Source organism: Rattus norvegicus, chromosome 14 (genome assembly GCF_036323735.1).
Source record: "Rattus norvegicus strain BN/NHsdMcwi chromosome 14, GRCr8, whole genome shotgun sequence".
In the NCBI taxonomy this organism is placed as follows: Eukaryota; Metazoa; Chordata; class Mammalia; order Rodentia; family Muridae; genus Rattus; species Rattus norvegicus.
In genome coordinates, this window is record NC_086032.1 from 5,258,590 (window position 1) to 5,267,967 (window position 9,378).

The following is a 9,378-nucleotide window of genomic DNA, read 5'->3' on the forward strand; positions in this document are numbered from 1 at the left end:
ATGTAAATTATATGAGGGGCTTCTTCCTGAATCCAAAAGAAAAAAAGGCAAGCAGCCAGCGTGTCAGAAACAGAATGGCAGGAACATTCCTGAATTCAAGGTCAGCCTAGGGCACAGCAAGTACAGATCCTTGTGTTTTAAAAATGGTAATTTCAGGGCAGGTCCCATCCAACTAGCTTATCCTGTATTCTTAACAAAGACAGGCAGATTTCTGATTTTTTTTTTGCAGTGTTAAGAAAAAAATTATCCTTATTGTCTTCTAAAATCCAAGGGCTGGGGTCATGGGGTGGTGGATTGTGTAATTATTTAAAAAAAAAAAATCCACAGTAATGCTGGCTATTTGCTGGCAATGTGGTCTCCTCTCCCCCACTAGGAGCTGCAAGCTGTAGTCTTCCCAGTTTCCCAGGTTTTTCCTCTCACTGTATCACTCACCTTTCCCAAGTCATCCTTCCCCTGTGGCTAGCCTGCCTAGACTGGTGACCACTGGCTCTAAACTACTAGCTCCTGATAATTAGGACTCCAAAGGCTTGTAATTCATCAGTCAGATTTAGAACAGACAATTCTCTAACCCCAAAATCTTTGTTTAGATTCCCGTGTGGTGGGGTCGCAGGACTTCACTCCTCTTGCTGACAACTCAATCGCTTTAACTCTCAGCCTGAGAATCTTAAGTTTCTAGTGGATTCTTGCCCATCATGCTGGACGTGGGGATTCATGAGAATTCATGAGATACTCAAAAGGAAATCTGGAGGAAATGGTTGGATTGAAATGTAAGATAGAAGACTGTCATGTGTTCTACAAGAGATGAGCTCTCCAGAAAAGCTTTTAGGATAAAAAGAAGTAACTGCCTGGACAACTGTCATCTCTCTCTCTCTCTCTCTCTCTCTCTCTCTCTCTCTCTCTCTCTCTCTCACACACACACACACACACACACACACACATACACACACACACACACACACACACACTAGAATTTGGATAGAGGGATCTCTTAGAATAACAAAAAAATCAGGACTTGAACAGAGAGATCTTTTAGAGTAGCCAGCAAGCTGCATATATAAACACAGAGATCTCCAGGGAGAAAGCAGAACATAGAAGAAGACTGGAAAAGCTGTATCAAGCAGAACACAGGTCATCAGCTTGAATCTACAATTTGGCTTCTAGTCATCCTTTTCACTGTTCCTAGGGACCCCTTGTCTCCCTCTCAGGGACAAGGCTGTTCCTTGGCACCACTTATTTAAGGTGATGTGTTTTTCTCAGTGTGTCTAGGGGGTTTCCTAAGGAAATATCAGGTGTCCCTATGTGGCTGGAATTGTCTCTGGGTCTTCAACTCTATTCCATTGATCAAAATCCAAGACACCAAGGATTGTGTGTTTGTATGCCAATACCATGCAGCAATTTTATTGTTCGTTCCAATTGTTTTAGCTCCCCAGGATGTTTGCCTTGGGAGATGGAAATTGCTTTTTCAAGGCCTGTAACCTCTTCTTTTGGAACACTGATGAGGACTGTATTGAATTTGTGGGTTTATTTTGGCATATAGGTATTTTTACTTTATTAATCCTACCAATCTATGAGGATAGGAAATTTTTACCGTTTCCTTCAGATAATTCAACTTTTTATGATACAAGTCTTTCACTTGCCTTTTTAGAGTTACAGCGATATATTTTATTTTAACTGCTAGTTATTATTTGTTTTCTGATACTTTATTCTTAGCCCATTCATCATTTTGATATAGAAGGCATGCATATGTGAGGACATTGATTTATTTTTGAGTTTTCAAATAATTTTGTTAACTTCGATGTTACAGCTTCTTGTTTCAGTGTCTGGCATCCACACACGATCTAGGCTCCTTTAAAGGGCTGGTGTCACATCTCCAGCTCTGCCCTCTGTAGCCCCCTAAGCTCAGGTTGATCCACTCCACTGCTGCAGTTGTTCTTGGTGATCATCCCATGGCACTGGCATCCCCAATACACTGGGGTGTTCCACTTCAACGATGCTTCACCAAGAGCCTCACGTGGGCTCTCTTCATGGTCTTTGTACAACTCCTTTAGTCCTTGGCCATCAACTAAAACAGAGGCTGTACCTTCACCAATGGCCTTCCATGGCCTCTCAAAGTGCCAAGCCTCAGCTGCTCTTCATGTCCCTTTCATGCCTTCAAACCCAGTATGTCCCGGTGACTTTTACATGTTACCACGTACAGCTATGGCATAAGGTACAACCTTGGCTATCTCTCGAACATAGCTTCTTTCTGCTATCAGAATATTTTTTACTAAGTGCTGCTGGTCTCTTCTTAATGGCTGCTGATTTCTTAGCCCCAGCTAACCATCATCAACAGTCCAAGAAGTCCCTTCTAATCTGGACTCTAAAGCCAGAACCCCTCAGCCAAAGCCGCTGAAGTCTGCTGCTTGCAGGAGCTGGACCGTGACCCTCTTGTTCTAGTGCATTGTCACTAGCTTTACATTTAACAGTTCCTTTACTGCCTAAGCTTGGCTGTTCAGGATCTTGCTCTGTAGATTGATCTTGAACTCAGAGATCTGCATGCCTGTCTCCTGGCATTAAAGATGTGTACCACCATGCCTGGATCTAAATTTAGCTGGGTAGAATGTTGCCCCAAAGTTCCACTTTCTTAATCTGCTATCTCCTAGAACTTAGGATTCAGCTCCATTTCACTTCCCAGTGCCCTTTTAATACTCAAACCGTATATTTTATAGTTTTTTCTTTCTAAGCTTGCTAGGCTGTTCAAAATGCTGTTCATGAGACTCAACCAGAGAACAAAGTCTCTGCTGTACTTTGCTGAGACTTCCTTTGATAATGTAACTAATATAAATCTCTTTATCTTAGCCTCAGGTAAACTCTCAAGACTAGGGCAAAAAGCAGCCACATTCTTCACCAAAATACCCCCAAAACAGTTGCTACTCCACATACTGAAAATTTTCTCCACCGAAAGCTGTTGTTGCAGGTCTGCACAGTTCGGATTATTCTCAGCTAATCAACAACGTCTTCCATATTCCTACTAGAATAGCCCGTTAAGCCCCATTTAAAGCATTCCACTTCTTTCCAAATCCAAAATCCCCAAATCCACATTGTTCCAAACAAAAGCATGGTGAGGCCTATTACAGCAATACTCCAGTCCCTGGTACCAACTTATGCGTTAGTTAGGGTTTTACTGCTGTGAACAGACACCATGACCAACTCGTATAAGAACAACATTTAATTGGGACCGGCTTACAGGTTCAGAGTTTGAGTCCATTATCATCAGGGCAGGAACATGGCAACATCCAGGCAGGCATCGTGCAGGAGAAGCTGTGAGTTCTACATCTTCATCTGAAGGCTGCTAGCAGAATACTGACTTCCAGGCCTCTAGGATGAGGGTTGTCCACAGTGATACACCTACTCCAACAAGGCCACACCTCCAAATAGTGCCACTCCCTGGGCCAAGCATATTCAAACATTGAACTTCAGTTAGTGTGATTTTTCTAATTGAATCCAATTGCCTGTAAATTTTATGTTGTCAATTTTTAACAACTGAGTAATATTCAAATGTGCCAAGATACCACATTTTCTGTATCCATTCTTAAGTAAAGGGACATCTACGTTGTCTCCTCTTTTTACTAATACAAATAAGTTTGTTATAAACATAATTGAGTCTGAGTCTTTATAGTAGGATAGAACTAGTATTGGATGTTTGCCCAAAGTTTTTACAGCTGTGTCTTTCAAACAAATGGACTCTTAGTTTCATGATGTGGATTTACACAGTGGCTGTATTTGTTTTTATTACTTCAAGGAATGGAGGGGTGATTCCTTTATGCACATCCTTGCCAGCATGTTGAAGACATGTTTGGTGTCCCGTGAGATGACGCTGGGCTTTCTTTCTGTGAGTTTATTTATATGGTGGATCACATTTACTCGTTTTCCTAAGTTGAGCCATCACTACATCTCTGGATGTCGTCTAGTTGCTCATCACTCAGTCTCTTTGTTATGTTTTCAAAGGCAGTTTGCAAATATTTTATCAAATAATTTTGCATCTTTGATCATGAAGGATATTGGTCTTTCTTGAGTCTTTATGGGCTTTGGTATAAGTGTAACTGTGGATTCATAAAAGAATTTGAATAATATTCTTTCTGTTTTATTTTGTAGACTACTTTGTGAAGTACTAGCCTCAAGTGTTCTTTAAAAATCTTGTTGGGTTCGGCAATAAAATCACCCAGCCCTATCATTTTTACTTCAAAGTCCATCATGTGTTCTTCTATTTCACCAATGTTTTCTATGTTTGTTAAAACTGTCTGTATTATCCTGATTTAATATTGGATAGTGCTATTGGTTGATACAATTATTTATTTATTTACCCATCTATTAATTTATTTTCTTTCCTTCTATTTTCAGATTTGGTGGACTACAGGATTTTGTTTTGTTTCATTTTTAATTGCATTTTTAATTTACATTTTAAATGTTATCCCATTTCCTGGTTTCCCCTCCAGAGACCCCATATTCTCCCCTTATATCCCCGTTCTATAAGGGTGCTCCCTCACCCACCCACTCACTTCTTCTCTTCTCCCCCCCTGACATTCCCTTACACTGGTATAACCACACTTAACAGGACTAACGGCCTCTCTTCCCATTGATGCCCTACAAGGCCATCCTCTGCTGCATAGGAGAATGGAGCCATAGCTCCATTCCTGTGTTCTCTTGACCCCTAGGGAGGTGTCATAGATTGATAGTGTGTTCTAAGAAGAACCCTTTCAGCTACTTCAGTCCTTTCTTTAATGTCGATGCCCGCACAGACACAGCACGGAGAATTGGGCGAAAGCCTGCGGGATTAAAGAACACACACACACACACACACATACACACACACACACACACACACACACACATACACACACACACACACACACAGAGTTTATTCATTTTAAGGAAGGGGCTACTGTAGCTTTATTCACCGAATATATACCCCAAGTTGACCAGGTGGAAAAAATCTGGGAAGCACAGTGGGAAACCCCGGCTCAAGACTTTGGTAACAAAAGACTGACTAAGTGCCCTGAATTAACTAGGGAGAAATCCTGGAAGACCAGTCTAAACCTCAAAAACAAAAGACTGGGAAGACAAGAGACAGGGATTGACCCAGGTGTGTCATTACCTGGCCTGACTGCTTCTTTGTTAGGAACAAAAGGCTTCCACATGCATCAGCAGGGCTCAGCAGGGGTCAAACCCTGCAAGAGACCCAGAAGGGTATGACAAGGTGGGTGAAACATTGCTGGGAACCCAGGAGGCTCTGACACTTTAACTCCTCCTTTGGGGACTCTGTTCTCAGTTCAATGGTTGGCTGTGAGCATCCCCATCTATATTTTTAAGGCTCTAGCAGAGCCTTTCAGCAGACCACTATATCAGACTCCTGTCAGCATGCACTTCTTGACATTCACAATACTGTCTGGGTTTGGTGGTTGTATATGGAATGCATCCCTGTAGTGAGCCATATTGGATTTGGGCCTGGCCGCTTTGTAACTGCATGGCTACAGTTAAGAAGTCATGGGATTGTTGGACAGAGGCCTCTCCCATGTATTTACGGCACAGGAAGAAAAGACCAAGTAGTAAACACCCGGTGTCTCCACTGCATGACCTCTGCTGAGCCCGGCTGATGCATGTGGAACTGACACACCTGGACCACACCTGGGTGGTGGTCAATTTACTTCTGCCTTTTGCTTCCTCAGCCTTTATCCTTGAGATTTAGGCTGGTCTTCTGGGATTTCTCCCTAATTAATTCAGGTCTCCTAGTCGGTTACCGAAATCATGAGCCAGGTAGTCACGAGCCAGGGTTTCCCACTGTGCTTCCCAGTTATTTTCTACCTGGAGACTTGGGTATATAAGTGGTGAATAAAGCTACAGGAGTCTCTCACTCTTCTTCCTCACTCTCACTCTTCCTTCCTCTCTCTCTCTCTCTCTCCCTCTCTTCCTCTCCTGGCTTGACACGATAACCTGTGTGTGTGTGTGTGTGTGTGTGTGTGTGTGTGTGTGTGTGTGTGTGTGTGTGTGTGTGTGTTTCTTTCATCCTTGTAGGCTTTCGCCCGATTCTCGGTACCGTGTCTGTTCAGGCGCCGACACATCCCTATGTGGAGCAGTCTCTAAATGGCCTTTTAGTCTCTGCTCCATACTTTGTCTCCATATGTCTTCATTTGAGTATTTTTGTTCCCCCTTCTAAGAAGGTCTGAGGCATCCACATTTTGGTCTTCCTTCTTCTTGAACCTCATGTGATTTGTGAATTGTATCTTGGGTATTCTGAACTTTTGGGCTAATCACTTATGGGTCGACCTTCAATCAGCCCCTTGTGGCGAGTGACTAGAAGGTGATCCTGAATGGCTATAACAAGCAATTTTTATACTTTTTGAGGGGTACAGGTTACATCAGCAAGGTTACAGTTTAAACTCATTGGCTAAGCATATTGACCTTTGAGTCTTGGTTAGCAAGCATATGAGAGGCATTTGAACTCTATCTGGAACCAGAGGGTCAGGTGACTATCAGTACATTCTGGGGTTTTTCAAGAATGTCCTTGCTCCTCCCAAGAACTGTGGGTAGAGAATGCAACTTGCCCTAACCTTGACCCAAGGCGGGAAGCCAATACTTGGCCTAATCTTGACTTGAGGCGGTGGGTGTAATGCTGGCAAAAGCCCCTAGGGTCCTTCACAGGAACCCCACAACATACCTACTTTCTACCAGGCCAAGCTTCTTAATAGCTCTTACACTTCAGTAAGAACTAGGGTCCTTCATTAGTTAATCTAGGCGATCAGTAATAAACCATTATAGTAATTCTACAACCATAAGCAGATCAGCTCCATGAAGGATTTTAAAAGACAATCTTTATTGAAATAAAAGCTGCATAGTACAAACACCGAAAGCCTCAGTAGGCATTTCGATCTGTATGCATAACAAGTACACCCACAAACCTGCCATTCGGAGACTTGAAACTTACTAAATCTAATCTGTATCTTTTTTTTTTCCCTCTTCAGTCCTCCCCTCCATTGCCCCAGGACCAGCTCAAATCTAATCTGTATCTTTGCTCAGGTTCCACCATGCACATTGTCATGGACTGTCAGCAGTGATGTGGGAACAAATCTTGGACCTCTTCAGGTCAGGACCTCTGACACTGAGCCACATGCCCAGGCTGGGAAATTATTAACAACTTGATCTCATGAATTCTGCTGTTGACTCTGCAGTCTCTTACCTGACTTACCCAGCCTTTGGAGATGGCTTCTTTGCCAAATTCTCTAGCCTTCTCAGCCTCTCTTGACGTTGGTTCCATTGAATATCATATTCTAGAAACTTGTCTCTTTGGTTTTACTATTTTACTTCTCACTGTGTTCCCCTGACCAATTGTTACCTTCTTAGTTTTCTTTCTGAGACTTTCTGAGGAAGTGTGTTCATTCACTACCACGGGATCCTTGTTGTTCTCTTCAAAGTGGGAGCAAAGCTTCACATGCTGACTCCTGTGGAGCAGCCCTCTCAGTTCTTCCTGCCTACTATGACCTAGAAAACTGCACCAACCTTGCTCAGACATCTGCTCTTTGTCTGTTTTAATGGCCATGTAAAATGTCAGTAACAGAAGACAGTGTCTCTGCTCAATGTGCTGCTGTAGCTTAAGTTCTGAAAGCAGTTTTTCTCGTGATGTCTCAATGCTTTCTGCACAAAAAATCCTCAGGCTTTCCTGGTCTGGGAGTGCGGCTCAGTGATAAAGGCAAGGTGTAATGCTTACTCATTCCTTGTGATGTACTTAATTACAAAGCAAAAATTTAACTCTTCCCCATTTTATCTTGTGGGGGAGGGCATGTGTGTGCAGTGTGATGTGTGTGTTTGTGTATGCTATACATACCAGTTCATATGCATGTGTTCATACAGGTGTGTGTACACTTAGGGTAGCCAGATGTCAAATGTCAATATTGGGTAATTTTCCTCTGTTGAGAAAACAAAGTGTTATGTGGTACACTAAATTGTGGTTGTGGAGAGCTGTGCCATGATCTTGGTAATGAAGGACCCCCGGAGCTGGGAGACCCTAACTCAAGTCTCAGGATGATGCGACCCTCCCCAAGAACTCACGTGAGACCGTCCTTGCTGTAATAAACATGAGGTTTATTGATAGGAACCAGTGCACTGGGGTCAAGACTCATATCCCATGTAGGAGCACAGGAGTTCGACCCTGAGAGGCTGGGAGAAAGGGTATTTAAAGGGAGAAACCCCACCCCAGAGGGCAGGGGTGGTGTCATTGGAAAATCACAAAAAGAAGCTTCTTGTCTCAAGATTGCTTAACTTTATGGTCCGCTAGTTCCTAGAAGCTTCCTACTTCTCAAGGTTGTTCTCTAAGATTTTAAATTTTTTTTTTAAAGATTTTATTTATTGTATATGAGTACACTGTAGCTGTCTTCAGGCACCAGGAGAGGGCATCAGATCTCATTACAGATGGCTGTGAACCACCATATGGTTGCTGGGATTTGAACTCATGACCTCTGGAAGAGCAGTCGGTGCTCTTAACCGCTGAGCCATCTCTCCAACCCTAAGACTTTAATCTAATGTTATGGTCAGCTAGTTCCTGGAAGAAGCTTTCTGTTATCTTTACTAGGTCTGGAATCACTTATCTAAGGACCTTATCTTAAGTCCTTCCTGGGAGAGCAGGCTCACGAAATGTGACCTTTACTTACAGGTAGAGGGCAGGGTCTGGAATTTGAGGTATTTAGGGCTTTTTTAAACTTCTGGCTTCTTAGCTGCATTTTTTTATTCTTTCATTTACATCTCTTTCATTTACATTGGCCAGTTCGACAGCTTTCTCCCAGGAACTAGCTGACAATGAAGTTAGATTAGAATCTTAGCGAACAGTCTTGAGAAGCAGGAAGCAGCTTCTCCCAGGAGCTAGCGGACCATAATGTTAAACAGTCTTGAGAAACAGGGAGTTTCTCCTTGTGATTTTTCACTGGTAATCTTCACACTTTCCAATGACGCCATCCCTGCCCCCTGGGGTTGTATTTTCTCCCTTTAAATACCCTTTCTCCCAGCCTCTCGGGGTCGGATTATACTGCCTCTGCATGGGATACGAGTCTCGACCCCAGTGCACTGGTTCCTACCGATAAACCTCATGTGATTACAGCAAGGACGGTCTTGTGTGAGTTCTTGGGTGGGGGTCGCATCATCCCGAGACTTGAGTAAGGGTCTCCCTACTCCGGGGGTCTTTCAGATAAATTTGGAAAGCTATCTGAAAGACTAGTGAGGGGTTGGGGATTTAGCTCAGTGATAGAGCGCTTGCTTAGCAAGCGCAAGGCCCTGGGTTCAGTCCCCAGCTCCGAAAAAAAAAGAAAAAGAGAAAAAAAAAGTGATACAATGTGGTGTCCTCATACAGTGGTA